Source organism: Anser brachyrhynchus (assembly GCF_964034855.1).
Source record: "Anser brachyrhynchus genome assembly, chromosome: Z".
Taxonomy (NCBI): Eukaryota; Metazoa; Chordata; class Aves; order Anseriformes; family Anatidae; genus Anser; species Anser brachyrhynchus.
Window position 1 is genome coordinate 58,649,535 of NC_137697.1, and position 26,068 is coordinate 58,675,602.

The following is a 26,068-nucleotide window of genomic DNA, read 5'->3' on the forward strand; positions in this document are numbered from 1 at the left end:
GATTTTTTTCATGTGAATTTCTTTGTCTTATGTCTGCAGAGGCACTGTGCAAGTATTCTATGGTGGACCACGGCCCGGGTGGACATGAGAGCACTGTAGCCATATCTATATTGCTCTTTAGTCTGATGTTGAGCCATAGCTTGGCTACTTTTTTCTGCTTCCTTTGCTTTTTAGAGCATTGAAGAAGGATAAGTTCAGAAAGGAATTAAAGACTTGGGTCATGATTCATTTACGCAAAGGAGATACATGGAGGCTATTTTTTTTTTCTTTTCCCAATTTTCAAGCTGAAAAACTGTGAAAAACATGCTTTTATTGGGATTGATATTTAGTGGGAAGGTATCAGCTTTTATTTTAAACTTGGGCACCCTGTTTTAATACTCTTAGAAAATAAAATATTGCTGGAACTGGGATCAAGGGAGCCTTGAACTTTGCAGGCACAGAACGAGTAACAAGTGGTGGAGCTCACATGTTCTGTTTGTTTTAATTTATGGTGCTTCCTTCACTCCTTAGTGATTCAAACCAACAACAGATGTTGTGAGGCTCTGGTAAACGTGGAGATGAGAATTAAAGGAAACAACCTCCGTCTGAAAGGTCACATCAGTCTGTGTAAGATAAAAGAATGCAAGGGTAAATAACATATCTCTTACTCTCCTATGAACACCAACACTGCATTTTTTTTTTTTACAGGAGTGGTTTCTTAAACTTTGAAAATGTCACAGATAAAAAATTGTTTGTAAAATTGGTGGTTAGATACTGGACGGGTAGCGGTTATACTGGAAGAGGCATTCACTTTGAAGGAATATAAACACCAATGTCATGAAAAATAGGGCTATGGACATCCTTCAGGGTGAAGCTAGGTGGTGCAGTTGGCTTGCATATCATCTCTCGTCTGCCGGGAATTTTATTTTAAAACAAAACCTAGATTTATCAGCACATGCAAATGAAATAGCCTCTCCCCAGGAAAAGCAGTGAGTTATGGCAAGGAATTTACGCAGTAACTTGTTGCTTCATATCTGCTTATATTACTTATAAGGTTGTTGCTTTATCTATATACTCATCCGTGAGTTTTCACTTCCCTAAAGGGAAGGACGACAAGAAATACTTTTGTAGGTAGATATTAAAAGACATGTCTTAAAAGTTATGTTTTTAAGTATTTTTTCTTAGTTGTGGAAAACAGATGGTAAGAGGTGAGTGCAATAAGGATGTGCTAAAGCCATTAAATAATACTGTCCTTTTGTAAACATTACTGCTGTGGAACACAGCTTACATGCAAGAAACACCTGACAACAGTATGGTTTCTTAAGCCAAAAGAACAGCTCAGGACAGGGTTCAGGATCCAGGTCCCAGCCCTGGTGCAGCTCCTCTCCACGATCTTGTTTAACTTGCTTATAACTTCCCAGCTGTCTAGAGAGGTATTTATCTGCCTTGCTTGTTGGGAGTTTTCTAGACAATGCTTGTAAAGTGCTTCTTACTGCAATGCTGTGTATAAAAGCAGTTTAACATTTGTTTATTTGACCTAGATCAGCTCTTGGTCACACAGCACATGGAAAATCTGACTCCTTGCCCAGCTGAAGTGCAGACATCAGCAGGCTTCTGCATAACTCTTTGAGCCCTGCTGTGGGCTATTTCTTTGTCTGAGGGAATTTGTCTAGAGCACTTTTGTACTCTACTTGGGTTGTAAACTTGGGAAGCATTTTCTCTCACTCACAGAGCTGAGTAAGTTCTATAGCTTTGTATTTGCTTGAGACTTTGCATGGCATTATTATTAGTAACATTACAAAAAGAACAACAACAAAAAAGTAAAATGTGCAACTCTAAAGGCTCCAGACCAATATCACTGGATACTTCTGGGACTTATACTTTGGTGCTGCGTCATTACAAAGTTAGGTAAGACCTAAAATTGTCTACTGCAGGACCTGGTGCAGTCACTAAAAAGGCTACCAGAAATATAAGTGGCTCACTGGATCTGAAAGTAGGTGAGGAAAAAGATAGTTAAAGTTTTAAAAGAATAGTCAGCTTTACAAAGTAAAGAAAAAGTATTTTTTTTTAAAGTAGACAAAGAAGTGTATAAGTGTTTCAATCTTGAATCCAGAATTAAACACTAATTTACATCAAGTAGTGCTGTTTGAAATCCATCCGTGTGTCCTGTTTTATTCCTTGGGATAGATTTATCACTACTTTAGCACTCTAATTTATATAATAATGGTGTAGATAGCCTACAAGAACCCTGGCTGTACTTGGACAACAATCAAATTCTTGGCGTGTTGCTACTTCTCTGCCAGTCAAAGCTTAATCCTTTCCAAAAGCAATCTGCACCAATAAGGAATCTGCCCTGCAGGTTCTGCTCTAATTTACTGCTCATTTCAGGCAGCAAGTTCTTTGAAAGTCAAAGGCTGTTTTTTTCTACAGCACTGCAACACTTCTCTCTTGAAATAAGCCGTAAGAAAACTGGCTCTCTCAACGTTCTGCCTATTTTATGACAAATGTTTTTACGCAGGGAATGAGAAACAAACAGGAGAGTCCCCAGATCAAGAAGAGAAAAAGAACACATTTACTTAGCAGAGAACTCAAACTTAGCTGGCTAAGACAAAATAAAGAAGTTTTAAATGGTTGCATACAAAATGTCAGCAGGAAAAATAAAACAAACGAGCTATGTTTGGTACCTGACCTACTGTTCTTCACCCAAATTTTGCAGTAAGTAGTAACTACATCATTTTTTATTATTTTTTAGCACAAGTGAGAGTACACTGTGATGAATTTGCTGAAAAAAATAGCAACAAATCATCTAGCAACAAATCACCATTTTCTGCGACTTTCAACATGAACTATTTTTGAGCTTGGGGTACAAATATGGGTTCTCCACTGTAATCTTGTCAGCACCACTTATAACCTCTCTGTTGTTTTGAGTGTTATTTAATGGGAGCAATAGAGGACACCTGCTGGTGTACATTTTGTGGAATTATTGCCAATTTTGTTTTCTAAACACAATGTTCTCGTGAACTGTGTTTTAGAAGCCCAGAAAGGACTTTGGGCATAGATGTCTTTGCAAGGTTTCCTTGTATGGACAGTATTCCATGATAGACAGTAGTTAAGTTTTTCGTTGCAGCTACAGAAAAAAAATGTGTAGGGAAGGGAAAAGACATCAGAACATAGTGGGATGGAGAGGAGGCAGTGGACATCTTTCTGACTAGCTTTTCAGGACCTTTCTTGTTCCTTGGATTGGGATGAGAAAGAAACAGAAGTTTATTGCATGATTTTTTTTGGCATTTACTCTGAAACGGGCTGTGCTGTTAGTACTATTTGTATTAATATGGGATTTGTCTCCATCACTTCTGTATATTAGATAACTTGGAATTTTGTCTGGATCTGACTTTAGGAATGTACTGAGGAGGATCTTCCCCCTTAAGTGGAGCTTGAGCGTGGTAACTCTTTTCATCACAATTTTACTGAAATGTGTCAGCAGTAGTGTTGAAATTAGAAGGTACCATTGGTGGCCATCTTATAAACATGAGCTGTGTTCACTGTAAACCAGGACACAGAGCTTATCTGGATATATAGTTGGCTGTGAAAAATTAAGGTGCTAGTCGTGTTGCCTCGGGCTGCAACTGTTTCCTTCTGTGTGCATGGGAAGAAACATTAACACAGCATTAGGAAGAGCACTGCCTTGAAGGACCCCTGTGCCATGGAGATTTTTTATCTTTTTTTTTAGGAGTTGGAGTGTGCTTTTTTCTTCCTAGGTCTGAAATTGGCTGATGTGCTGAAGGGAGAGAAAAGCTATACCAAGCGTTAAGCCACTAAGTGTTCCCATTGCTCAATGTACTCTGCGCCTGGCATAAACTGCAGATTTTGTGGAGTGGTATCTTTCTTTAACAACATCCAGCTTTTTTTTTTTTTTGTCTTAATGCTGTCAGAGTGGAGGCTGTATGAAGCACTGTGTAATGCAACAATAGATAAAAGCTTTTGTATTGATCCATCCTGAGGCAGCTCTGCAGCGAGGAGTTCTGCAGTGTCCTGAACATTGTCTCAGTGGTCTGTGGGGCTCCTGGCACCCACCTATGCCTTGTTTAAGGGGACCAGAAAAGTGCAGGTCTGCTTTGTGTTTGCTGGAGAGGTGGGGGGTTTCACAGTGCTTTCTGCTTTGCTGTGTTCATTAAAATGGTTGCCTGTGAGCCCTGCTGGAGCTGGGCCTCTTCCATGCCCAGAAGGGGAATCCTGGTTGTCTGAATGGCAGGTAATTAGTAACATACAGAGGCAGTGGCCATTCTGGCTGAGGCATCACCTCTGGAGGTGCCAAAACCAGTGGAAAAAATTAAAATGCTGTCTCCCCTGGTGCTGATTCTAGACCTTACTACAGTGTAAGGTGGGAGGAAGGCCATCACAGCAGGAGAAACAAATAGACCTTCCTAGAGAGGAGTGGTGAAAGCTTAGAGAATATCTGGTGGACTTTCCATGTTCCCTGGGCTTGTGCTAGGGGAAGAAAATATATGCTAAGATACAACTGGTGACTGACTTCTAGAAGTCAGTCCAACTAGCTAGGTACTGTCTGTGGTTTGCCAGGATTATTTTGTGCTTTCCACATACTTTATTTGAATGTTTGGGTATAAATCTTGTGCATTGCTTTTTCTGTTTGCAAAGAAGTGACTTTTTCATTGCCAGAGATTCTGTTGCCGTGCCAAAACTCTGCGTTTGGGAATGTGCTGAGGGCTGCTTCTAGCTTCTGCTTAATTTGTTCTGCCTGTGACAGGTATTGCATGCTCTTACCATAATCCAAAGACTTCAAAAGGCAAATAAATAATTCCTGGTCATGCACATCTTGAGGAAGGTGAGGAGGCAGAGCTTTTAAAGCAATTAAAAAATAATAAATGTTGAGGTAGGGAAAGGAGAGGCAGTCATCCACTATTACCTCTGCCTGACCCTCTTCCTTTCTCTGGATTTCAGTTGAGACTCAAATAACTCTTGGTTCTTCTCTGCTCTTTCTGATTGGAGACTGCCAGTGTGTTCTGCTCAGGACATTCCCAGACTTTATGCAATCTTTAAAGACAGAAATGGCCATTAAATTGTGTAGTTTGACCTCCTGCACAACGTAGCGCATTAAATCTGACCTAGCACAGAAGATGTGCATAAGCCTACCTGGGACCTGGAGGCTTACCGTGCTGTTAGAGACCGCCAGGCATTCTCTGTAGTCGGGTTTCCTCTCAATGCCAGTAATAGCATCTTTTCTTCAGGACTGTGGTTTGGAAACTAGAGTCAATTTTCAGTATTTTTTTTTTTAAGTTCTAGGCAAGAGATAACAAAATATGCCCCTTCATCCTGTGCTAGGTGTTGGGCAGCACAAGGCACAGTGGGAGGCAGATCTGTGCTTCTGCAGGGCACACTCTACAGACACAGTAATTGCTCAGGCAGCTCTGAACCAGGTTTGCAGAGGGAAAAGGGGATGTGGTTGCTGCCGGCTGCTCTGCATAGCACACGACCTGTTCCCAGCCTCTGTCACTTCACTGTTCCCCTGATTTATAGGTTACTGATATTTAAGAATACCATAAAGTGGCTGCTGCTGAATCATCTAAGTATGTATTAAAACTACTAAATCATTATTAATAAATTGCTACATTTATTTTAAGGTTTTGTTTTGAATATAAGTATGTAAAATGTTAATGTCTAAGAGTAAACCCAATAGTTTTGAAGCAAGTACAAGTATTGCAAAGTCAGGTTGTATTAAGTGAAGTTTTTGAGTCAGAAATTTTGGAAATCCTTTGAAAACTGAAGCTTTATTCCTTTAGTTGCAAATGGTAGCCTTGTTTGGAAGTTGATCCCAGAGAAGAGTCACGAAGGTTAAGGATACTGTAGAGAAATCATTGTATTTTGGATTGAAGGATATTTTGGGTTGATTCTATCTGAAACTTTTCTTCTTCCTTTCTCTTACCCTATAAAACATCAATTGTTTAATCCAAATTCAGTTTCTAGTTTTCCCTGTTTTCCTGTACTCACACTCCATGTTTATCAACACGCAAGACCCAACATCCCCAGGCCAGGTAACAATTTTGAGGCTTTATAGGTATAAAGCAATAATCATTATTTCATAATTTACATTGGTCATAGACATGGGATAGAACTGGACAAGAACTCAGTTTGTACCATTGAAGTGATATGAAGCCACAGTGTAATGGGCTATTGTAAAGAAGTGCAATAGTGAATGTTGCTGATGGTATTGTGATCAGGAAACCATAATGGATTGACTTCATCTGGGATTAATTTGTGCTATATTTATTCATTTTTCTGTGGAAACACCTGAACTAGGAGCTGAAACTGCTAAGTTATAACCCAGTGTGTGTAGTTGTGCTCAGTTCTTAATTCACACGTCCTATTTAATCTCATATAGCTTGGATTTCTCTTCTCATTGCAAACTCCTCATAGAACATGCACTTTAAAATACAATGCTAGCACAGACAGCTGTGATGTTACCAATGTTCTGACCTACAGTCTGATGTAATAGTAATGTTAGTTTGCAACTTGAGTCTCTTGCCACTAGACTTTAACCTGTGTGTGACAAGATGTTCAGCAAGAACTCAACAGATCTGCTAGAAACAACCTGGAATGCAGCATGCTTAAAATTAATAGCATTTCTGCTGTTATGTGTCTCCAGACTAGGTAGATACTGCACTGTTTTTCTTAAGGACTGCTTAAAGGACACTGAGATGAAGACCTGCCTCATGAAGAAATTCCTTTTGGTTTGACACCGTGTGGGGACTTTTTAAACTCTGAAGTGAATAATGCCCTGTGCTTTTGTCCAGAAGCAGGGTTTGTCCCCCTTCCATGGTGTCTGTTCTTCAGTAACAACTCCGAAGTGCATAGCTGGTTGAATTTCTTTATGAAGCTTGGTTATGGCTGTTCTGCTCCTGGGCTCTGCTGCCATTTGTAAAGAGGGAGGATGAATGTTACCAGGGTCCCTGGAGTGACTAACCTGAGTATCTGTCTGTTAGCCTGTAATCAAACGAAAGAGACTTAAGGACTTTGTGCTTGCTTTCTTGCACATTCCCAGATGCTGCTAGACGTGCAGGATGACATTGTCTCTAACAACATAATGAGATTTGTGATATGTTTAGAGATCCAGCATATAGATAAAATGGAGGTTTAATAGCTGATTTATTTTTAATGCACAAAATATCCAGGTATATGCTACTCCAGGCACAAAATCCTATGTGTTTCAAGATAATGTGTATTGGGTTTTGAAATATTTGTGCCAATGGAGTAATAGCTTTCTATCAACTTCTGTCACATGAAGCATTTTCTAAAAATCATGGAGAACTTAGGAGTGTTATTTATTTATTTTATTTTATTTTTTAAGGCTGGGGGAAAAAATGCTTTTTTTTTCTGCTTCATTCAGCCTAAAGTCATTTCCTGTAGAACTTAGAAAAGTATCAGTCTTTAAATATATGAGAAAAAGACCTACATTTCTGTTGCACAAGAGAAACTGGAAAAATTTTGAAGGTAAACAAAAATAATAAACAACAGAAGCTAATTTCAAATTAATTAGGCCATTGAATGGGATTTCTTTCAGAGAAGACATGACATTTAGATTCATTTATGCTCATTAATTTTGTAAATATGACTTTAAAGCTAATGCTCAGTGCAAGGGAAGTCAATGAAATAATTTGCTGTACTAAGTGAATTAGAACATCACTGGGCAGTTTGGTTTAGTGAACAAGGCCCATATTTTGCTGAACTGCTGAAATATACAGCATGATCACAGGAGAAGACTGTAACACCTAATCCTACCTTTAAAATGAAATGAGTCTGTAGCTGGTCACTGGACAAACTCTACAATTTCCAATGATTAGCATTAGGGAAAAATCTTTTCTATTAGCAGTATCTTTATATGTAGGTTTAGAACCAAGTGCCACTCAGTAGTATCAAGATTATTTTTAATGATTAATGATGCATGCTGTTTTGTCTTGCCAGCTTGCTCTAAAAAAAACACAGTATAAGAAGAGTAAATTTTACTTCTGTTGATCATTGCTAATACAGGTTGTCAGTGACATAATTCAAAGTATACAAAGGTGAGTTACTGGTCTGAGACTAATTAACAGTGAAGACTGTATTCCTGGAAGCAACAAAAAAGAGGCTCAGTTTTGAATTAATCTCTTCTTTAATAAATTAAGAAAGATGAAAATAAGACTGGATATCATAACTTAGATTTGACACTGTTTTAACTGATATCTATAGCAAAACAGGTGTTGGTTCAATGGGCCTGTATGCACGATTTTCAATGCAACTTTCTCCGTAGAGCCTCCAAATGGCACCTTTATTTCTTACCCTGCTTAGTCTCTTGATAACTTCTGCTGCTGCTATTTTTAATCACAGTGATGTACGTGCAATACCCCTGAAAGGATTCCCCTTGGCAGCTCTGAGAAAAAGCTTTCATGAAGCTTCGGAACAGGGCCAGGAACTGCACTTTACTGGCAGGAAAAGCATAAATATGGTCCTTCCAATGTACCGAGCAATGAAAGAACCAGGGAGAAAATGCCTTAGCAAGCATTTTAAAAGGGAAAACACTTTACCAATATGCTCCCCTAAAACTTCCCTAAAATTGCTGCTGCTGTAAAGGTCATTATTCCCATGCTCAACTGACCGAGAGGTAATGTGGTGGCATGGATACTTCCTTGCTTTTCCCAGAGACCTGCAAGACTGCTCAGTGTTGGGTGCAGCTGTGTTCACTCTCTGGTCAACCTGAAAACTCCAGGCATGTCCCCTTTTTCCATTTGATGTTGGGAACAACATGATTTTACATGTTTTTACCATGTGTGTTTTCTTGTGCTTACATTCAGCACGAGATAGTAGTGATACTTAATTTTGGAGAATTTAGGGAAAAAAAAAAGATTGTATTGAGTTAGTCGTTATTTTGGATTCCCGTCTCATAAAATTACTTTGAAGTCAGTGAACAGAGTGCAGCTGGAGTGGTAGTATGGTCTTGAAGAAAGAAACACGTCAATAATAGTTGCAATAGTGTGTGGTCTACTGTGGGGACCTTACCTACTCTCTACATTAGAGAATCTTTTGATGTTGTGGAACTCCAGGCTGGGAATGATAAGGTTGAATCCCTGTGGGTTAGGATCCGCGGGAAGGCCGGCAAGGCTAGCATCCTGGTCGGGGTCTGTTATAGACCGCCGAACCAGGATGAGGAGACGGATGAGGAGTTTTATAGGCAACTGACAGAAGTTGCAAAATCATCGGCGCTTGTCCTCGTGGGGGACTTCAACTTCCCAGACATATCCTGGAAACACAACACGGCACAGAGAAAGCAGTCTAGGAGGTTTCTGGAGAGCGTGGGAGATAGCTTCCTGACGCAGCTGGTCAGTGAACCTTCCAGGGGAGGTGCCCCGCTAGACCTTCTCTTCACAAACAGAGAAGGACTGGTGGGAGATGTGGTGGTTGGAAGCTGTCTTGGGCAGAGTGACCACGAAATGGTAGAGTTCTCTATTCTTGGCGAGGCCAGTAAGGGGACCAGTAAAACTGCTGTATTGGACTTCCGGAGGGCTGACTTTGAGCTGCTCAGGACGCTGGTTGGCCGAATCCCTTGGAAGGCGGTTCTGAAGGGCAGAGGAGTCCAGGAAGGCTGGGCACTCCTCAAGAAGGAAATTGTGATGGCACAGGAGCGGTCTGTCCCCACGTGCCCAAAGACGAGCCTGCGTGGAAGAAGACCGGCCTGGCTCAACAGAGAGTTGCGGCTTGTGCTTAACAGAAAAAAAGAGGGTTTATAATCTTTGGAAAAAAGGGCGGGCCACTGAGGAGGACTACAAGGATGTAGCGAGGCTGTGCAGGGAGAAAATTAGAAAGGCCAAAGCTCATCTGGAGCTCAATCTGGCTACTGCCATTAAAGACAACAAAAAATCCTTTTACAAATATATCAACGCGAAACGGAGGACTAAGGAGAATCTCCATCCTTTACTGGATGCGAGGGGAAACCTAGTTACTAAGGATGAGGAAAAGGCTGAGGTGCTTAATGCTGCCTTTGCCTCAGTCTTTAGCGGCAATACCGGTTGTTCTCTGGATACCCAGTGCCCTGAGGTGGTGGAAGGGGATGGGGAGCAGGATGTGGCCTTCACTATCCATGAGGAAATGGTTGGTGACCTGCTACAGAGCTTGGATGTGCGCAAGTCGATGGGGCCAGATGGGATGCACCCGAGGGTACTGAAAGAACTGGCGGAGGAGCTGGCTGAGCTGCTTTCCATCATTTATCGGCAGTCCTGGCTATCGGGGGAGGTCCCAGTTGACTGGCGGCTAGCCAATGTGACGCCCATCTATAAGAAGGGCCGGAGGGCAGACCTGGGGAACTATAGGCCTGTCAGTTTGACCTCAGTGCCAGGAAAGCTCATGGAGCAGATTATCTTGAGGGTCATCACGCGGCACTTGCAGGGCAAGCAGGCGATCAGGCCCAGTCAGCATGGGTTTATGAAAGGTAGGTCCTGCTTGACGAACCTGATCTCCTTCTATGACAAAGTGACGCGCTTGGTGGATGAGGGAAAGGCTGTGGATGTGGTTTACCTTGACCTCAGTAAGGCTTTTGACACCGTTCCCCGCAACATTCTCCTCAAGAAACTGGCTGCTCGGGGCTTGGACTGGCGTACGCTTCGCTGGGTTAGAAACTGGATGGATAGCCGGGCCCAGAGAGTTGTGGTGAATGGAGTCAAATCTGGTTGGAGGCTGGTCACTAGTGGTGTCCCCCAGGGCTCGGTACTGGGGCCGGTCCTCTTTAATATCTTTATTGATGATCTGGATGAGGGTGTCCAGTGCACCCTCAGTAAGTTTGCAGATGACACCAAGCTAAGTGCGTGTGTCGATCTGCTCGAGGGCAGGAAGGCTCTGCAGGAGGATCTGGATAGGCTGGAGCGATGGGCTGAGGTCAACTGTATGAAGTTCACCAAGGCCAAGTGCCGGGTCCTGCACCTGGGGCGCAACAACCCCAAGCAGAGCTACAGCCTGGGAGATGAGTGGTTGGAAAGCTGCCTGGCAGAGAAGGAGCTGGTTGATAGCCGGCTGAATACGAGTCAGCAGTGTGCTCAGGTGGCCAAGAAGGCCAACAGCATCCTGGCCTGTATAAGAAGCAGTGTGGCCAGCAGGTCTAGGGAAGTGATTGTGCCCCTGTACTCGGCTCTGGTGAGGCCGCACCTTGAGTACTGTGTTCAGTTTTGGGCCCCTCGCTACAAGAAGGACATGGAGGTGCTCGAGCGAGTCCAGAGAAGGGCGACCAAGCTGGTGAGGTGTCTGGAGAACAAGTCTTACGAGGAGCGGCTGAGGGAGCTGGGCTTGTTCAGCCTGGAGAAGAGGAGGCTCAGGGGCGACCTTATCGCTCTCTACAGTTACCTTAAAGGAGGCTGTAGCGAGGTGGGGGTTGGTCTGTTCTCCCACGTGCCTGGTGACAGGACGAGGGGGAATGGGCTAAAGTTGTGCCAGGGGAGTTTTAGGTTGGATGTTAGGAAGAATTTCTTTACTGAAAGGGTTGTTAGGCATTGGAATGGGCTGCCCAGGGAGGTGGTTGAGTCGCCATCCCTGGAGGTCTTTAAAAGACGTTTAGATGTAGAGCTTAGGGATATGGTTTAGTGGAGTACTTAGTGTTAGGTCGGAGGTTGGACTCGATGATCTTGAGGTCTCTTCCAACCTAGAAATCTGTGATACTGTGATACTGTGTTACCTAGAAATGAGATCTCTGTCTTGACTATTAGATATCTTGGAGCCAAAAAAAAAAAAGTCTGAGAAAGAAAGTATCTGTTGGACTAGACAGAGTTCCTTTCATCTGGTAACTGTGGGCTGGAACTCTGCAATGTAGGCTTATGTATAGCCTAGACTTAAAATGCCATGAGGAATCAAGAGTCTGTATCTCCAGTGAGTAGATCTCACTGCTTGGAAGGTTTTCCTGACATTATCTGAATTTCTTCCTTCTTAATCTTTTACATTTTAATCGAATTCAAATTATGTCTGATATTACTGAACTAAACTGATCTGATACAGTGTGAGCTAAAAGCTTGGCTTCTCTTATCTGAGATGGTAAATACTATTACTTAATTGTTAATTATTTAATCAACTTGTAAATATCTTCTTGCATTTCAAATTACTTAGGTAACTGTTCCAATGAAAATAACAAAAAGAGTCTTTCCTCCTCATTTGCTTTTTTCCTGCCTATCAGCCTTCCCGTGACAAGGTCCTCTAATCTGGTTTCTGGAAGCTCCCATAAGAATCCACAGTCACAAGGTGGCGATGTTCTGTCAAGAAAGGCTTAAAACGTAGGAACTACAGCTTCATAAATAGAGGATGAAAAATCTATAACACAGAACATAGAAAAGAATATTCTTTAATTGTTGTAGCTTTTTGTTTACATCATTACAAGAAACAGAATGTTTGTAAAAAAACTCTTGCTGGTTGATTTCATTCAGTTAATGAATGATTCCTTGTGGATCTTACTTAACTGGGGGTCAGAAGAGCATGTATGTGAATAATTACATCTTCCAACATCAGGCAGTGAAGACCTTGGGAAGGTTGGTGACTTCTGATATTTTAATGTTAAATATAATAAACATCAGCATTTTCAAAGCTAATGTTTAAAAATCTGGTTGGAGGCAGTTTACAGAAGGGAGTAAAGAAAGCACTGAACTGACCTATGTTTATTCTAAGTTTCTGTTTTGGTAATTGTATTTGCCCTGTCTTATGCTTCCTCTATCTATAAGGAGGTAAAAAAATATTCTTAAAAAACAAGAAGTCTTCACCCTTAAATAACAGAATATATACCCTTAAAATTTTTTTTATTTAACAGGTAACTGTGTGGGGTTGGAACTTTCAGAAGAACCATCTCTTCATAGTGTTTATGAAGCTTAATTTTCAAGCAGTTGTTAAAATCTGTCAGTTTTGTCTAGAATTACTACATTTCTAGTTGATCAGACAGGCAGAATTTGCATTTCCAAATTTTGCATTTCCAAAGTATAACACAAATCTTGGTCTTGGTCTTTGTATTTAAAAAGCTGAGAAGACATGGTTAATCTTTTTCTCTCTGGCAGTTGCTGCTTGCAGCTTATGTTGTGAAACCTCCAAGGGAATGCAGAACACCTGTGTGTTAAAATAAGTGAATTAGTTCTGATTTTCCCTTTGGCATAGAATCACAGAATGGTTTGGGTTGGAAGGGATCTTAAAGACCATCTTTTTCAAACCTCCCTGCCAGGTGCAGGGAGATCTCTCGCTAGACCAGGCTGCTCAAACCCCATCCAGCCTGGCTTTGAACACTTCCAGGGATGGGGCATCCACAGCTTCTCTGGGCAGCCTGTGCCAGTGCCTCACCACCCTCTGAGTGAAGAATTTCCTCCTAACATCTAATCTAAACCTGCCCTTGTTTAGTTTAAAGCCACTTCCCCTTGTCCTAGCACCACACTCCCTGACGAGTCCCTCCCCATCTTTCCTGTAGGCCCCCTTTAGGTACTGGAAGGCTGCTACAAGGTCTCCCTGGAGCCTTCTCTTCTCCAGGCTGAACATCCCCAGCTTTCTTATAGGAGAGATGCTACAGCCCTCTGATCATCCTCATGGCCCTCCTCTGGACTTGTTCTAATAGGTCCCTAGTGCTCCAGGTGGGGTCTCACAATAGCAGAGCAGAGGGGGAGAATCACCTCCCTCGCCCTGCTGGCCATGCTGCTTTTGGTACAGCCCAGGATACGGTTGGCTTTCTGGGCTGCAAACTCATATTTCTGGCTCATGTCGAGCTTCTCATCCACCAACACCCCTGGGTCCTTCTCCTCAGGGCTGATCTCAGTGCATTCTCTGTCCAGCCTGTATTGGTGCTTAGGATTGCCCTGGCGTAGGTTCAACCTGGTCTTGTTGAACTTCATGAGGTTTGCACAGGCCCACCTCTCAGCCTGTCCAGGTCCCTCTGGATGACATCCCTTCCCTTCAGCATGTTGACTGCACCACTCAGCTCGGTGTCATCGGCAAACGTGCTGAGGGTGCGTGCACTGTCCATGTTACCGACAAAAATGTTAAACAGCACTGGTCCCAGTACTGAACCCTGAGGAATACCACTTGCGACTGATCTCCACTTGGATATTGAGCTATTGACAGCAACTCTCTGAGTGTGGTCACCCAACCAATTCCTTACCCACCGAGTGGTCTATCCATCAAATCCTCGTCTCTCCAATTTAGAGACAAGAATGTTAAGCAGGATAGTATCAAATGCTTTGCATATGTATTTCTCTGTACTCTGATTCTCTTTCTTCAGTAAATACAATTTTCCTTAGGGTGGTTGCTATTCCTATATCTGCAAAGTTATTTGTCTTCGCAATCTCCTTAACATAGATTGAGAGGGAGCAGAAAAATACTGGAAGCAATGAAATAATATGAGAAGTTTCTGGGTAGTCATCCTTGATCTTGTGAGTGATCGGAGACTTTAATCTATGAAGACAAGATTTTGGACTAGGCAGGCAGGGGGGAAAGAAATATTCCCCGTGCTCCACAGCAACCTGTCTAGAAGATCCTACATGTCTTTTGGGAATTGTGCCTGTGCCAAATGTTACTACCAATGTATTTCACGTGGAGCTTTTTCTGGAGAATTACAATCCAAATTTGATTTCTGGGTGTATCATTAAATAAAAATAAAAAATCACTCCTTCCTCACCACTGCCCCTAAAAATACTTCCTAAGAAGGCACCAATAAGGGCAGTAAGCATAGAATGGTTAAGGACTGCATACAGAAGTATGGCTGCCCACCAACCTTAAGAATGCAGACAATTAAGAAGGGAGAGGGAAAGGCACTGGCACAGGTCAAAGCAAGGAATGTTTTCAAGTCTAGCTGTGGGGTAAAAACTAAAATGATCAGCATTTTCTTACTAGTAGAGCAAATACCTACTGCAAATGCAACTCATTTTGACAAACAAGTCAATACGGGTTATTTCATTTGTGGCAGTAGTAATAAGCTGTGTCAGCACAAGCAGTCTTGCTGTGTAAGCTGTATCTGTCCTGTGAGGGTTTGTTAACCTTCTCTGCTGTAGACCAGCTTTTGAGAGGAACTTCTTGCTTACAAATTGGCAGCAATCAAAAAACTGAGAGATGACAATGACTTCAATTTGTCATCTGATGAACTTTTAAGTTCCATGGTGGACCCTTCTAAATGTCCTGGCTGCTTCAGCATCACTGTGTCACCATCACTGTGGGTACTGGTGGTGCCTCCTCAGATGGAGGTGACTCCAAGGCAAAAAAATGAAACCACACCATTTTAGTTTGCTTTTTCACAGCAGGAAACATGCACCCTATGAGCAGCTCAGGAGCTCTTACTGCCCCAGCTGAAAAGAGGCTTTTCTTTGTTGCTTGTATCATATCACACCATGCTGTTAAAAGCAGGTTTCTGAGTGGAGAAAACCAAGAAGCCGCTAATGACCGTATCTGGAAGGCAGGGTTGCTGTGAGGGAGTAAAAAACCTCCCATCACCATGATACTGAAATCTTGAGAAACTGCCAGAGCACTTGTATAAACTAGCATTGGTGGGATGCTGCGGGGTGACCCTAGCACTCACACAGAGATGCCTGTGTTTATTAAACTTTCTGTTTCCATGCTCTCATTTTACAGCCAAGCACAGGCTTGCACCAAACAGGAGAGGTGGAAACTTTTGTCCCAACTCATCTGGGTCCACCACCTGCAGCAGAGAGGGTCCTGGCTTTGCTGGTGAGTGAAGCCTTTAGCAGGGCTCTGTGGCTATCTAGCTCATCTATTTATTTATCTAGAAATCTTTATTTATTAACAATGAAACTGCACTTTCTAGCACATTCCCCTTCAAGTAAACATTTTCAATCCACAGGCTGATGATATTAAGTCCTTTTGAAAACTCTAATAACCTTGAAATGCCCTCTTAAGGGAAAGCCTGTTATATTTTCAGAATAACAGACATTCAGCTGTGCTTTCTACGTAAAAGGTACACTTTAGTTGAGAGAATGCTATTCATTTTTATACACAAAAATTACGCTGTGACTGAATTCTGTAATAACTTTTTAGTTTTACAGCTTTTTAATGCTACCACTTAGTAACCCTGCAGATTCTACGTCTAAAATGAATGCAGATGAGCTGTAATTATGATAATATTTTGGGTTCATTTTATTTACCCTTGATGGAAAGCTAATTTTAAATATTTTTAATTATGCCACACTTTTTGCATTATTGTGAAGCATTAGAAAAAACAAACAAACAAACTAACAAAAACAACAACAAAATTTAAACTTGGAGGCTCCTGCTCCTAACCTCTGTAAAGCAGCTCTGCTTCTCTCATGCCCTAGCTGGGTATATCTCAATAATACTGGTACTGCTTTGGGTTTTATTGAAAGATAATAAAATGCTGGAGCCTGTTAACTGTGTTGGTGATGTATTCTGAATGGAATCCGAGCTCTCAAAATTTAACCGATCCTATTTTATAGGGAAAGGACGTTTTGGTTGTTCAGCTAATTACTGCTATTAACAGCACTCTAGTACCAGAGTTGTGCATGGGAACAGCTTTTGCTTAGGTCTCTTCAGGCTATACTGAGTGAAACTACTATTAAGAAATCAGCCATAAAGTGTTTTTTCTTTTCTTTTCTTTTCTTTTCTTTTCTTTTCTTTTCTTTTCTTTTCTTTTCTTTTCTTTTCTTTTCTTTTCTTTTCTTTTCTTTTCTTTTCTTTTCTTTTCTTTTCTTTTCTTTTCTTTTCTTTTCTTTTCTTTTCTTTTCTTTTCTTTTCTTTTCTTTTCTTTTCTTTTCTTTTCTGCTGCTTCTGAAATGAAGGGATTACCATGACAGTTGTTTTATTTACTTTTTCTAATTTGGAGGTTCACATTACTAAAGTGACAGACAGTGGGATTCAGTGCACCCTCAGCAAGTTTGCCGATGACATTAAGCTGAGTGGTGCAGTCAATACGCTGGAGGGAAGGGATGCCATCCAGAGGGACCTGGAGAAGCTAGATAGGTGGGCACATGTGAAGCTAAGGCAGTTTAACCAGTCCAAGTGCAAGGTGCTGCACCTGGGTCGGGGCAACCCCAGACATGAGCACAGACTGGGAGAAGAACTCAGTGAGAGCAGCCCTGCAGCGAAGGACCTGGGGGTTCTGGTGAACAAAAAGCTCGACGTGAGCCAGCAGTGTGTGCTTGCAGCCCAGACAGCAAACTGCATCCTGGGCTGTATCAACAGCCAGCAGGTGGAGGGAGGTGATTGTCTCCCTCTGCTCTGTCCTTATGAGGCCCCACCTGGAGTGCTGCGTCCAGGTGTGGGGCCCCAGCACAAGGAGGATGTGGGGCTGTTAGAGCAGCATGGCTGAGGCGTGGTCCCCGCACACCGCCTTGCAGGAGGCAGCACAGCTCACTGCCTACAATAGGATGGCCTTCAGCTGGGCCGAAATCAAGGCTTCAGTGAGGGGGTAGCACAGGCTCCTTCCCCACTGGGAGCAGAAACCTCGTGCTACACTGCAGCTGCTGGATTTGGGGTGTGAGAAGGGCACTCTCACCACGTCTGGGGTGGAACCCCCCACTGATTTCATGCAGCCCATGTAATTGCTGTCAGATGAGAGTGCCTCTTTGTCCTTTGATATTGGCCAGCTTTGAACTGGTGGTACTGAGGTAAAGGGCTATGTACGTCCAACACTGCTGCTCCTGTGTACTGTTCTCTCCTTGTTAGAAGTCCTCAATCATCTATTATGTTTTGCACATCTAATTGAGGTAAATAATAGAAGGCTTTTAAAGGATTATGGCCATCTGTATATACAGAAAAACTATTTGAAGAAGATTTAAGATTACTCAGCTCTAATGAGATAATATTTTGTAAGTTTTTTTTTATAAGCTAATAAAACATTTTACGAGAGGAGGCCGACATTGGCAAGATCATGAGCTGCATCTTAATTTTTTCCCCCCACTTTCACGAAGAAAAAGATTTCTGCTTTTGACTTCCTCAGTTCTGGGTTTCATTCATTCCAGCCTCTGTATGACCCAGCAACCCTGGGGAAGCTAGCGGTGAAGGACTTCAGCCCAAGGGATCTCCAGCCTGTCTGCTTGACTACAGCTACTGTCAAAAAATGTAAATAAAACCAGAGCAGAGTTAGGGGGTTCTTCTGGCACCTTCATGACTTCATGAAGACAGTGGTTTTTTGGTTACAGTTGACTTTCCTCTGTAATGCCTGTGATATTGCAGTGATTAAGCTCACACCAGCTCACATTCTTTCTCTTGTGCCTACAGCTTTACCTCCAAAATTTTCTGGCCAGACAACCTGTCACAGAACAAGCAGTACTGACACCATTAGAGTGCACCTCCCTACCCGTGTGTGCTGCTCTGGAGTAGAAACCCACCAGGGCCTGGGCTAGTTAACTGCCTTGCCAAGTGGATTACATGTTCCAGAATGATTTTTATGATACAATAATGCTGGGTAATTCCCTCCTGCTCTTGTAGATGGGGCATAATAAATTTTCTTTGTCTCATGCTTTAATTTATTTGCAAAACATCCATTAACTGTATAAGTGTTCTGATGTTTACTTACAGCCAGAAAAAAACAACCCACCCAAAACCCCACCACACAAAGAACCATCCCAAACAATTGGACTAAATTGCATCGTGTCATTAGGGACTGGCTCAAAATGAAAGCAATCTTCTATTGTAATTTTTAATAACTGTTACTGTGTTTTACTTTGCCAGTCTCAAATGCTCTGTCTTACTAAGTTATTGTAAACTACCATTGGACGGTGCTCTGCTTTACTTGGTGTTTATCTGTTATTGCTATTACTGAAAATTAGGTGTTAATTTCTTTCTGTTCCATGTTTTAACCTTGTGACTTAATTGTTACATTTGGAATGAAGCTGCAGCAAAAATAGGGAAGTGTAATTGAACGTGTCCAGGCAGCGCTTGTCTGTTTAGTATTCAAAGTTAGGAGTCAGCTTTTGACCTTCCCATTTTATTAGCTTCAATCTTTTTCTTTAGCCCCTTGCTAACTGTTGGTGATCTGCAGGTTCCTGACAGTGTGTTTCCCTGCAGCTCCCATCTGAGTTACCCCAGGGAAGAATCTGGGATGCAGCTTGTCCACAATGACAGCCTCTGCCCTGCCAGGTGACTGACGGAGCAAAGAGAGCATCTGTTTCCTTCCACGTGTATGTGCCAAAATATCAGGTAGTTTTTCATTGTCGTCTCAAGGGAATATGAAAGGGAGAAAAGACAACTCAGTGTTCCTCCTTTTGGTAACTGAGGGACTGGTGTGGAAGGTACAGCAGGATGGGGGTTAGACTATGGCTCCTGGAATATGCTGGTGGTCTCTGTGCTGCAGTGCTGTGAGTGAGGTTACCAGCTCATCCCCTTTCCCTGCCTTCACTGACTGGTCCAAAGTTTATTATTATTAATTATTATTATTATTTATTATTTTTATTATTATTATTTTGTGTGTGTAGGCAAGTCGACTGAAAAGGAAAGGGTAAGGAAAGGGCATAGCAAGGGAACTGAGCTGGAGAGAAAGACAAGGGGGAAATGTGGCTGCTGAAGCAACTCGCAGGAGAGATTCTGCTGCAAGTTGTTTGACAGTGAGGAGGGAAAGCTTATTGCATGCAGTGTTCTTGCTACCTGGAAAGCCTTTGGGTTTAGTAATTGGAGGCTCTTGATTTGTTTTCTCAGCATGGGCAGGCAACCCTGTGACACGTAAATACTCTCCCAAAACGCAGGCTTTCAGCTCCTGCACTAGCTGTCGTTACTGAAGCCCACTGTCATAACACCACGCAATGCTGGCATGTGGGAGAGCAGCCCCCAGCCTCTCTCTGTGCTCTTCATCTTGGAGAATCTAGGAACAAAGCAACTGACATGGAGAGAAAAGACTTGCAGTATGTCTGTAGTGTGATTGGCATTTCTTTTTGTGAAATCTCAGGAGGTGAAAGTCATACTAAATGTGAGTGACACAACTGAAATACAAAATAAGCCAGAAATATTTCACAGAGATGCCAGATTATTTTAAATTTTATTTTATGTAAGATACATTTTCTATAGGAGATTAAACATTTATTTTCTGGTCTTTAGGATAATATATATATATATTTTTTTCTTAAATGCACTGCTTTACAATGAGTATTTGCACGCAGATAGCTCACAAATTATTCCTAGGAATCAAAACAATTATAGAGCTTTCATTTATGCCAACGAAGGAACCTCCTGTTGGGGTGATTCCCTCTGCCTCCCCTCCTTCTTTTAGTGTGCGATGGATGAGCCTGTTCAAGGTTTTATAGGGTAGCGAACGGTATCACCTAGAAACAGACAGTTGATAAGAGGTTGCCTGGGAAACCCTGCGCTCATAGATTTTCATTTTGCTGCATTATGCACCTGTAGGTGCAATTATTCATAATTAGAAAAAGTCCTCCCGTGGAACTGGTGAAGTGATGGGGAAATTACATTATATTCTCTGGAGAATCTAATCCTATTTTCTCATTTGATTTTTTGATCATCTCTAACAGTGGAGGTGGGGGTGGAGTGTTTTGGTTTTTTTTGGTGGGGGCAGGGGGGAAATACTTGCAGCAAATAGAGATTCTGCTTGAGAAATCAATATTGAAATACGCTGGTGACTGCTTTAAATGCAGCTCACGTATGATTTAGTCTGCCTGCCAGTGGAAAAACCCCACCAGCCCTCGAGAGAGCCCTGCTCTGATCAGTCTGAGTATTATTCCTTCAGCTTTAATAATTCAAACTCCCTGTCTGCCTTACAGGGAGTTTTCCTCTCGCATAGAAGACATATGATGCTGGCTGGGGAGATCCCCAGTCTGCTGCTCGTGTTTTTAATGATTGGCTTGTTCTTGACACTATCTTCTCAAGGAAAAAAAAATATTTTTATCCTTTTTAACAAGAAAATCCATATGGCCTTGCAAAGATTTATAGGAGCTTTCAATCTCCAGTTTCTTTTTTTTTTTTTTTTTTGTCCGCAAGTAGGAGTAAAATGTAGGTTTGACTATTTAACTTGGGCTTATGAGTTAAATACAGAGACAAAATCATGATTAGCTTGTTCCATCTGAATTGGTAACCTGAGCTTACAAAACAAATCATCATGTGCGCAGTGTGTTTTCGTGGTGTAAGATTTGATGCTAGAGTGTTTAAAAAGAAATAAATGAAAAGCTGACCTCATGTTCTGAATATCCTGTGTGCAATTTGGTGTATGTGGGTATGCGTAGGGGAGTATTCTGCTGAGTTTCGTGCAGCAGGTTCGTAATGGCTCTTACAACCCGAGTACGAATTATGAAACCTCAGCAAGCCTTTCCAGCTGTCAGCAGCCTCCATCCTTCATGTGCTGGGATGGGGCTCCCCTGGAAGGTGCTGGATCCTAAAGCAGCCTGGCTGGGAGAGGAGAGGTCTGGTGATGGAAGGGCAATGTTAGCCATGGCCACAGCATCCATCTTCCTTGGCAGAAATGGAACTGTGACACAAATAGGATCCAAATAAAGACAGTGGTGGTGGTGGAGGGGAAGTCCCACATAGAGTCTCACTGATTCTTGTAGATGGGTGGACTGCTGGGGTGGCCACAGATGGATGGCCCCGTGGTGTTTTGGTGCTGCAGGGCATGGCCATAGGGGAAGCCAAAGCCTGAGCAGCGTTTCTTTTCGGCAGGTTCCCACACTTGTTCACTCTGCCCTGCTACTGCAATCCTCTCTGGTGCCAGGCGGGGCTGCGATACAGCATCCTCCTGCCTGCGCAACCTTGAAAATTTTCCATCGGAGGTGAGGACAGCAGTCAGGAGAATTCAGAGCAACGAACTGCTTTTCTTAGTTGCTGTTCACGTACACAGGAGGAGTGGTACTCAGACCTCCAGGTGACCAGGGGCCAGCCTGGTGGCTGAAAGCTGCTGCAGCGCCGCGTAGCAGAGGGGCTGCTCCAGAAACGAGGGCAGCTGTCTTTGTCCTCTCTGCAGAGACAGCCCGCCAGCGGGGTCACACTGCACACCGGGGTGTGCGGTGTGTCGGAAGGAGAACAGGCAGTCTTTCTTTCTCCTCCATTTCTCTTTCTCTGTAAAATCTGACTTCTGTCCTTCAAACACCGTCTGTGCTCCAGTTCTCTCTTGTCTCGCTGTACAAGGACAACGAGGATCAAAACCCAAATTTTCTCCTCTAAATGTTGCTTTTATCCCAGATGGGTGGTAGAAGTGAGACTCTAATGCTTTAAAAAGCTAATAGCACAGAATGTAAATACTTACAGCTGACTGTCAAATTTACTTCTGTTGCTATGCATGAATTTAGACTCAAGGTTATGCAGCTCCAACTGCTTCAGTGAAAGAATTGATATTTCAAGATGTTTAAAGTCCTTGTTTGCACACAACTATTAGTTCTATTTGTTCATTTTTTTACATGCATTTTCTGCAATAAATGTGCATTTTGTATCTTCTAGGCAATGATGTAATGCAAGTATTTAGTTTCCATGTAAATATATTATATATTCTGGGGGAATTGCAAATTGCTAGCAACATTGCTTCAGCACAGAAATTCATTTAGTAAGACAGATTTATTGTAGAACTGCTGAATTAATTCACATGATATATAACCTGCAGTTTGATATTCCTGCTGCCTTCTCAGCTACACAAATACTAAGCATATTAGCTTGACCATGGAGCAGGCTGCGCCTGCAGTTCTCTCTTTTACGGAAAGGTTAAATGAAACACAACAGTATAGTTTGCTGACTGTGGTCATATCTGTGACTGGGCAAAAAAGAAATCTCTTAATTCTCATGCCTGTACTCTGCACTAGTGATCACACTCAGCTGTTAAGTCTCATACCTGTCATTTGCTGTGCTGTTTTTCATGAAGGAGGCAGAAGCTGTAGGATACTTTTTAAGAAGGAACCCTTCCTAATTATCCTCTGCCAAGTGTATTTGTGTGTTTAGCTTGAATCTAGTTCTTTCAGCATCTATGAGAGACTAATGTGAACTATAATAATTCAAAACCTCTTAGGATCATTTGACATCCCTCTGCGATACTGCTGTCCCCAGCCAGCCATTACAATTGATCACGATGCAGAGGCGAGCTCAGTGTTTGCTGCCAAGTCACCATTAAAGCCTGTTCTGGGGCTTAGGGAACACCAGATGAGGAACTGGGGAGAAAACGGGCATGGCCAACCCCTCACAACAGCGAAACTCCCTTTGTCTGTGTAGAGGGGCTCTCAAACCATTCAGCAGAAATGACTGTGTGGCTTGGGCTGCTTGCAGCCAGTGCTTGGGAGTAAAAAAGCTGCCTTTCCTGCCTCTGTTGGGAACTTGTATCTTTTTACTGGCAACAATTTCCTTAAATTATGCTATACATGCTATATTATATATATACTATACATTATATATATATAATATATACAATATATATATATATTATATATATATATATATATTATATTATGCTATATGCTAGCTTGACCTTGGCAATACTTTACCCAGCAACACTGGATGCATGCTTGTTGTTGCTCCACTTGCTTTATTTGAGCAGTTCTTCCTTGTGTTCCCTTTTCCTCTCAGCATTCACTTGGACTTCGTGTTTTCAGGATCCTATGTACTGAGGAAAAATAGTCATATCTTCCTTTCAGTATTATCTTATAGAATCATCATACCATGGCTTGGTTTGAAGAGAGCTTAAAGACTACCCAGTTCCAACCCCCCTGCCATGGGCAGGGACACCTCCCACCAGACCAGGTTGTCCAAAGCCCCATGCAGCCTGGTCTTGAACACCTCCAGGGATGGGGCATCCACAGCTTCTCTGGGCAACCTGTGCCAGTGCCTCACCACCCTCTGAGTGAAGAATTTCCTCCTTACATCTAATCTTTTTTAACCCTCTTTTAGTTTAAAGCCATTCCCCCTTGTCCTATCACCACACCCCCTGACTAGGAGTCCCTCCCCAGCTTTCCTGTAGGCCCCCTTTAGTTACTGGGAGGCTGCTGTAAGGTCTCCCTGGAGCCTTCTCTTCTCCAGGCTGAACAGCCCCAGCTCTGTCAGCCTGTCATCACTGGAGAGGTGCTCCAGCCCCTTGATCATCCTCATGGCTCTCTTCGGGACCTGCTCAAATAGGTCCATGCACATTTTATATTGGGGGTCCAAGAGCTGAACATCAATGTGATGTATAAAGAACATTGAGTAAATCTTGAGTTGATGTTATTTAAGCCAATGAGATCATAAGGGCAACCTCCAGTAATACATCATAGTGCATAATAATTTTGTCTCTGCATTGAGGTTATTAATTCCGTTGGCAAAGTGAGACACTAAATACCCAACAGCAATAACAGTACATATTAGAAACAAAAGGGTTACAGATGAGACTTAGAAGTTACTAAGAAGTCAGGCTTTCAAGGCTTGACTCTGAAATTTAAATTTCTGCACATTTGTTTTACCTCTTTTTTTTTTTTAGTAAAGAAAATAAGTCATGTATCTGTGACATTTAACTCACCTCTGGAGTTAGCATTGATACAACAGCATAAAACTGGAAGTGTGAAATCTGCATGAAAGCTGAAGTACTATTTTCTTGAGGTACTTTTAAAATGGGCAAAAAGTACCATTTTCTCGATGCTGTTAAAACAAAGTTGTTGAAAACTCTGTAATCTTCAGAAAGTAATGGTGCCTGGCATGTAATATAACCAATAAAAACACTGCTCATTTTCTGCAGATTAGAGAAAAATGGCATTTAGCAAGTACTTTAATTATGAAGTTAGCTTCAAGCTAAGGTATTTACTTTTCAAGCTATGTAGTATGCACACTTGTCTGTAAATACAAATGCAAAATACACATACAGGTACTTAAGTTTCCCAATCACATTTCCAGCTGAGTGTATCACCACCTATTATATTACTGTTTAAAACAAAATTAGGCTATGGCAATCTGTTTTTAAAATCTAGTTCTTGGGACACAGAAAACTAACCTCACCTAAAAAGCAGTGGCATCTAGTAACCCCCTCTGCCTGCAGACTGTCCGCAAATGTATTTTGCGCTAAACTTTGGGCATGTATAGTAATGGAAATGTCACAAATCTGAACAAACCTCTGTACAAACTGACTGCTGCCACCTTTTATCTCTTAGGTTCCCTGGTCCTACCCCTGTCATCACTCACAAGCACAGTTCAGCATTAGTGAAAATGGGCAAGCAGCTCTCCAAAGTCTAATGGAGGAATCTTTCTCCCTGTATCCAGATCAGATGGTGTCAAAGCTTCTTCAAGGAGCAATCTGCCAAAGGTCTCTTCCTTATGTCTCTGCTTTTGGATGCCTCTCCTGTAGATACGCCCACCAGGGCTCTCACACTGCTGCTGAGGAGACATCTGCTCTTTTTGGTCCAAGTTTTCCTGTAGAGATTGGCTTCCGTCTCTTTGTCTTGCCTCTGTCGTTACGTCTTTATGCTCTTTACATTCTTGCAGGCCTCTCTTTCATCCACAGCCCTTGATGGTGTGACCTGTGATTCATTCCATTCTCAACAAGAATTTTCTCCCCAAAGGGATGCTGGGCCTGAAGCCCTTAAACGACAAGCTAGTCTGCAGCAACAGTGTTTGTGATACCCAGAAGATTAATGATCCAGCATCCTTTATTACCAGCTGAACGTGAAACCAGTCAAGCCTCACTACTCTTTAGCTACTCTCTGTTTTTCAACCCCATGGGTGTGTTGATGGTGTCTTGTTGCAGACCTGAGTATCTCTAGGTAACTTACTGTGATCATGAAATCTCAACTGCACTTGTGCTTTGTGAATTTAAACTTACATTGACATCTTTTGTTTAATATGAATAGTGAACTACTCCAATGGAGACCAGTGTTTCTGCACTTACAATAGTATTTTAACACACTCCACAAGCCATGGGATTTCTCAGATTACATGTTAGAAGGAAAAGGACATTGTCAGTAACTCTGCATCTGAATGGTGCAGATATTTGCCATGGTCCATGCCTTTCTTATTACATGTGACACAAATATCTCAGAAGCAGTAGCCCTGTATTACTCAGTGTTTTGTGACTCAGCAAATGAAGAAAGAAATCACTGCAAGCATGGCTCTGTAAAGCCCTTCCAACTAGTTCCATGTTACTTTCCATTCCTGATCCTAGGAGACTTTGCTTTAATGTGACAGATAAGTGGAA

At 42.2% G+C, this 26,068-nt stretch overlaps 1 long non-coding RNA gene across 1 annotated transcript in view; it reads left to right on the forward strand.

Moving 5' to 3' along the window:
- The window catches only part of LOC308185621, a 222,785-nt gene continuing 196,717 nt past the window's right edge, over positions 1 to 26,068 (forward strand). Inside the window, exons 1-3 of the long non-coding RNA XR_013943519.1 lie at positions 1 to 627; positions 15,592 to 15,687; positions 18,214 to 19,115. This is a non-coding gene — a long non-coding RNA (uncharacterized lncRNA). The remainder of the gene's footprint in view (positions 628 to 15,591; positions 15,688 to 18,213; positions 19,116 to 26,068) is intronic.